Below are 6,903 nucleotides of genomic sequence, written 5' to 3' on the forward strand. Positions count from 1 at the left end.
GGGGGGGGGGGGGGGGGGGGGAGCCAGCGAGAAAACCAGGAAGCTCTACCAGCCAGGAAGGAGAACAGAAGGTCAGAGACGGGAGGAAACACGGATGCACAACACACAGGCCCGCAACCGCAAGGACTTGGCTTACCTGGGCAAATACATCCCAGGAGCCATACCTGTGTGTATGAGGAGGGGCCAGGCCACATTGAAGAAGGGAGCGGTGACTTCCACAAAGCTCCTCCCCTGCCACAAGTTTTGTTAGGCTTTGCGGTCCTCTTTTCTGCTGCTAGGCTGGGAGTCCCTCTGTCCCTGTATCTGTCCCAGTGTTCCCTCTAAGCTGAGTCAGTGTGAGCGAGCTCAGCAGTTTTCTAGCCTCCGGCTCACACGTTTTTCTCTTCGCTCCCAGACGCTTGCTCTTTTCTAGCCTCCGGCTCACCCGTTTTGCTCTTCGCTCAGGAAGGAGGGCTCCAGAGCAGAATAATTTCGGCAGTAGCCAAATGGTGCTGGAGAAGACTCTGGAGAGTCCCTTGGACTGCAAGAAGATCAAATCAGTCAATCCTCAAAGAAATCAACCCTGACTGTTCCCTGGAAGGCCAGATAATGAAACTGAAGCTCAAATACTTTGGCCACCCAATGAGAAGGGAGCACTCACTGGAGAAGAAGACCCTGATGCTGGGAAAGATTGAAGGTCAAAGAAGACAGGGGCGGCAAAGGATGAGATGGTTAGACAGTGTCATAGAGGCAACGAACATGAAATTGAGCAAACTTCAGAGGACGGCGGAAGACAGGAGGGCCTGGCGGGAGCTGGTCCATGGGGTCGCGAAGAGTCGGACTCGACTGTGCGACTGAACAACAACAAAAGCCAAATGGCATATTGGACACCTTCCGACCCTGAGGGGCTCATCTTCCGGTGTCATATCTTTTCGCCTTTTGATACTGTCCATGGGGTTTTCTTGGCAAAAATACTGGAGTGGGTTGCCATTTCCTTCTCCAGGGGATTACGCTTGGTCTGAGCACCTCTGCTGTGGCCTGTCCGTCTTGGGTGGCCCTTCACGGCATAGCCCACAGCTTCATTGAACTGCGCAAGCCCCCTCGCCACGACAAGGCAGTGATCCATGAGGGGGAGGAGTAAAGAGTAAATCTGCTCAAACATGTACTCCCTCCGTCTGTGTGGACTCTATGCAACTAAATCAGAAACAGACGTAGCAAGACATTCCTTAGAACAATTTCTTTCACTCTAAATTCCACACCCTATACAACAACAATCCATATAGCGAAACATAAGAAATATATCAGAAAACAGAGGGTCTCCAGGTTTCTGTTTATTTAAAACTCGTTAGCTGCCTTCCTCCTTTGCGGAACTCAAGAGAGCTTACAATAGAAGTAAAGCATTATGAAAAACACAATATAAACAGCAATTATAAAAACTGATAAATATCACTGTTTAAAAACTCCAATCAGGACTGCCAATAATGAAAGATCAATCAGTCACTTGCAGTCTTAAATAAAACTCATTCCGGGAGCTCAAAAAGTACAATTCTTCCTCACAGGACTCCACAGCTTAGAGGGCGCATTGGTGGACTCCCGTTCTAGCTGGATCTGAAGAAGTGAGTCAGTGACTCACAAAAGCTACCACCTTGCCACAAATTTGGTTAGTCTTTCAGGTGCTCCTGGACTCTTTGCTCTGTTCTGCTGCTAGACTATGGGCCCATCTGTCCCTGTATCTTGGAAGAATGGAGTGGCTCACGCTCTAGTTGTATCTGAAGAAGTGAGCAGAGACTCACCAAAGCTCCTCCCCCATCACATATTTGGTTAGTCTTTAAGGTCCTTCCTGGACTCTTGCCCTTTTCTACTTCTAGAACATGAGCCCATCTGATATCTTGGAGAGGGGAGTGACTTCAGACAGATGGACTCCCGTTCTAGCTGTTATCTGAAGAAGTGAGCGGTGACTCACGAAAGCTCCTCCCCCTGCCACGGATTTTGTGAGTCTTTTAAGGTGCTCCTGGACTCTGGTTCTTTTCTACAGCTAGAATATGAGTCCATCTGTCCTTATAGCTTGCAGAGGGGAGTGATTTCAGACAGGGGGACTCCCATTCTAGCTATGTCCGAAGAAGGGAGCGGTGACTCACGGAAGCTCCTCCCCTGCCACAAATTCTGTTAGTCTTTGAGGTGCTCCCAGACGCTTGCTCTTTTCTGCTGCTACAGACAGACTGACCCGCCTAGCTGCCCATCTTGATCGGCTTCAAAAATAAGGATTAGGTTCAAGTTCGGTAGCACTTTGGAGACCCACAAGAGTTTTGGGGTATACGCTTCCCGGAGTCAACTCTCTTGCATCTGACGAAGGGAGCTCGAACTCTCGAAAGCTCGTATCCGGAAAATCCTGTTGGCTTCTCAGGTGACGCTGGGCTAAATTTGACTCTTCTACTGCAGACCGACATGACTACGCACTGAAACTACCAAAAATAAGTTCACTTTGGGGTTCCCCTAGACTCTTTAGGGATCTGCCAGTTCAGTGCCCACATGGTATTAATCGAGTGTCCCCCACCGCAAAAGCGTGTTGTTACAGTTAGAGTCCCATCCAACATCATCTTATTTATTATTTACTTGTTTAATTCATTTCTACCCAATGGGGACCCAAAGCTGCTTACCTTGTTCTCCCCTCTTCCGTTTTATCCTCACAACAATCCTGCAAGGTGGGTCGGGCTGAGAGAATGTGACTGGCCCAAGGTCACCCAGCAGGCTTCCGTGAGACGAGCGGGGATTCGAACCCGGGAGAGTTGTCCGGTGACTAATTCTGGAAGTTGTAATTCTGGCTCCTAGTGTCCTGGCCCCACTGGTGGACCTCCTGATGGCACCTGGTAGTTTTAGCCGCTGTGTGACAGAGTGTCGGACTGGATGGACCACTGGCCTGCTTCAACACTGGCTTCTCTTATGTTTTGATGAAGAACTCCAGGCCTCACCTGGAGTCTGGCAACCCAGGACAACCTACTGCCTATTTGGGTGCTAGTGGGAATCCAGCAGCAAGATCCAATGTGTGGTTACTTGGAAGGACGCCCTGGGTGCAGTCAATGGGCCTCGTTTTGGGGGATTGCATTCCAGTTTCTTTACGGCATTTCTAGACAGGATTGTTAGACATCCGAAGCAGTTAAAAAAAAACAAACCAAGAAACCCCCACACAGGATATCATTAAAACTGTAAAGCAACAGGCAACAAAGCAACATTATGATACAAAAATTAGGATACCATGTAACAGCTGCAGGAAATTTCTCTGCGGTATGAACTGCCAGAGAGCCTGCGAAAGGGGAGATGCTTTACCTCAGGGGTACCTTCTGACATCTTTCCTGGCCCCCACCAAACGTTTTTAGTATGTGGGCGGTGCCGGGTGGAGCTACTGGCCGTCGGAGGTTTGGTTGGCTGTCCACGTTTTTTTAAAAATGTAGCTTTGGCAGCGGCTGCCACCCCAACACAAGAATCTTCGCAGTATGACTGAAGGTCAGCCGCGGCAGCCATTTTGTGGCTGGCTCCGCCTTCTGTGGCGGCCATTTTGCGGCTGCGCCCACCTCACCCTCTCAGAATCCCAAGGTGCCCGCAGACCTGCTTAACTGCTTCCCCCAAGAGGTGGAGAAATCCCTGGTGAAGGGTATTACAAAGCACTGGGGCCACTACGGAGAAGACCCAGTGAATAGCGGGAAATCGCCAGGTGCTGCCTGGAGACTGGCAACCCTACCAGTTACGTCTTCTCCCATAACAAACGCCCAACCCGTCAGCCCCGGCCCTTTTCACCCACAGATGTTGTCAAGATGTCCACTGAGCCCTTCCAATTTTATCTCCACCCCGCCTTTCTCTTTAAATGGCGGGAAGAAGAAGACGACAAAGAAGACGAACAAGAAGAAGAGGAGGAGGAGGAGATTGGATTTATACCCAAAGGAATCTCAGGACGGCTTACAATGTCCTTTCCCTTTCCCCTCCCCACAACAGACACCCTGTGAGGTAGATGGGGCTGAGAGAGCTCTCTCGAGGACTGCCCTTGAGAGAACAGTCCTGAAAGAACTTGGGACTGACCCAAGGTCCCACCAGCAGCTGCATGTGGAGGAGTGGGGAATCAAAACCCGGGTCTCCCAGATTAGAGTCCGCCACTCCTAACCACTACACCCAACCAGCTCTTAGGTCTTAGAAGTCATAATGTTTGGCGGGGAGAAATCTCATTCATTCTTCTCGGTACTCCTCTTGGTTTCTGAGTTTTTAGTCGAAACTGGGGTTAACATCAGCTAACATCAGAACTAGAAATTCTAAAACAAATTCTGTTAACAGAGCCGGCATGGCACAGAGGTTAGAGTGCCTGTGCTAGGATCTGGCAGACCCAGGTTTGAATCCCCACTCAGCCAGGGAAGCTTGCCGGGCGACCTTGGATCTGTCACGCACTCTCAGCCTAACCTACCCAACAGGGTGGTTGTGACAGTAAAAGAGGAGAGCGATGTAAACCCACCTTGGGTTCCCAGGGACAGAGGAAAGAGGGGACATAAGTAAAATAAAGACGAAATAAGAACTCCGAGAAGCCTGTCGGTTGCAAACGGGAGAGAACCTTGCAAAGAATCCATCTACAGCTCCGGGTATGGAAGGAATTGGCTTCGTTATATATTCCTCTAAAACATCAACACTCATGGCAACTCAAATTCTGCAGAAAACTGAATTGCTCAACCCGTATAACACTGTGAATTCTCACACCCTATCCGCTGGAAATCTTATTCAGCAGTTCTGCTAATTCCTGAGATCCCAACAGGTATTACACACAATTTCTAGCATCTCTTCTTAAGGACTAGAAACTTTTTTTTAAAAAAAACTGCCTCTTAGGAAGTGAAACTCTATGGCCTGCCTTTGTTTAGACATTTAAACAGATCCGTCTGTGCTGTTGTAGATTTTCCGGGCTATATAGCCATGGTCTTGGCATTGTAGGACCTGACGTTTTGCCAACAGCTGTGACTGACATCCTCAGAGGTATCACACAGAAAGATGGAGTACTCTCTGTGTCAAGCCTTCGACAACAGATCTGTCTGTGGTTTTAATCTGAGCAGCTGTTTTTTTAATCTCTGTGCGTTTTTCATCCTCGTTCTAATCTGTGCTGTCGTTGCTGCGTTGGAATTATTTTACCTTGCGTGCTTGTTTTTAATCACGATAATTAACCCATGGTTTTTTTTGTGAGTTCTTGCACCTCCCATGCTATGGGCGTTACCTGCCTCGAGTCTAAGGAGAGAAGGAGGGACAGAAATGCAATTAATTAATTAATTAATTAATTAAGAATCAAATCCAGCGTTTCACATCCAAACCGGGACGCTTTCTCTCTGCGTAGGAGCGGATCTGTGTTTTGCCAGTTGCTTGCTGGAAAACCGAATGGTCGCAAGACGCCCACGTTTTTGGCCTGGGGAACACCATTTTCTGGGAAGGAACAGAGCGTGGGGGAAGGTCAGATTTAAATGGTCCTACTGTCTCTGCGGAAGAAGAAACGCCTGGTTATCGAGGTAACTTCTCCTCACAGCCACCCAGAGTTATTCAGAGAAAAAGAGAAACTGCTTGGTGGTATTTATAGCATTACGAATATATATATGCATCTTTTAACTCTCAAAGGGGAAAGCTTGGCATTTAGACTCCAGGATTAAACGGAGTAGCTCGCTGAGATTCAACAAAATCACTCACAGTGCCCGCCAGTTACTTGGTCTACAGCCGTATCGGCTCGCTCACTTCTGTAACTATCGGTGCATCAGCATTCTGATTGCGGAAGACTGCAGAAAAGCCACAGAATTTAAGATTGGGGCAAACTGCGTTCTGGGGCTCCGTCTCCATTTTATATTTTTTAAAAAAATAAAGTTTCTAGTCCTCATGACTGCAAAGATGCGCCTGGAAGCGAGCGGGTAACAAGTGGTAAAATTTCAGAAGCCAAAAGAAGGCCCTGTCTAATTCTTGCAACAGAACTATAAGAAGAGAGCTTGGGCCAAAGTTATCAAGATACAGAAAACATTATGCGGAATTAACCAGGCAGTTTTCCTTAAAACTTGCCTGACTTTGAAGAAGAAGAAGATTGGATTTATATCCCACCCTTCACTACCTGAGTCTCAGAGCAGCTTACAATCTCCTTTCCCTTCCCCTCCCCTCCCCACAACAGACACCCTGTGAGGTAGGTGGGGCTGAGAGAGCTCTTTCGAGGACTGATCGTGAGAGAACACCTCCGAGAGAACTTGTGACTGACCCAAAGTCACACCATCAGCCGCATGTGGAGGAGTTGGGAACCATACCCGGTTCGCCCGGATTAGAGTCCGTCACTCCTAACCACTACACCTAACTGACTGCAGGCCCAGGTTCCCTTGCTAGAGAATCTGGGTTAATTTGAGGCACAACGTTAACTTTGTTATATGTCCCTGGGTATATAAGCCACAAACCCCAGTTCCTCTTGACAACAGTGAAAAGCATAAAGCTACTAGGCTCTTGGCTTCATTTTTGGTACAACGGTCTATGGCAGGGGTCCCCGGTCCTTTTGAGTCTGTGGGCACCTTTGGAATCTCGACACATGGTGGTGGCTGCCACAGGAGGCAGGGCCAACCACACACTATCTGGGAGCGAGGTTACATATAACTCAGCAACTTCAACATTTCAGGCACAGGATCTGTTTAACAGGGCGCCTTTCGATCTGCCCAGCCAATCAGAAGCCCTGCAGGGCGAAAGCGCCATCTAGTCCCACCCCCTTCCGAAAAGGGGTCAGTGGGTACCATGACGCCCACGGGCCCCACGTCGGGGGGCCCTGGTCTATGCCACCCCTTCCTGATTGCCGTAATGCTCTCACACCAATTCCTTTGCACACACCCCCCCCTCAATAATACCCAGAGAAGCTCTAGCGTTCCTACCACAGGATCAGGTCTCAGTGTA

Source organism: Gekko japonicus, unplaced genomic scaffold (assembly GCF_001447785.1).
Source record: "Gekko japonicus isolate JY-2015 unplaced genomic scaffold, Gekko_japonicus_V1.1 scaffold892, whole genome shotgun sequence".
NCBI lineage: Eukaryota > Metazoa > Chordata > Lepidosauria > Squamata > Gekkonidae > Gekko > Gekko japonicus.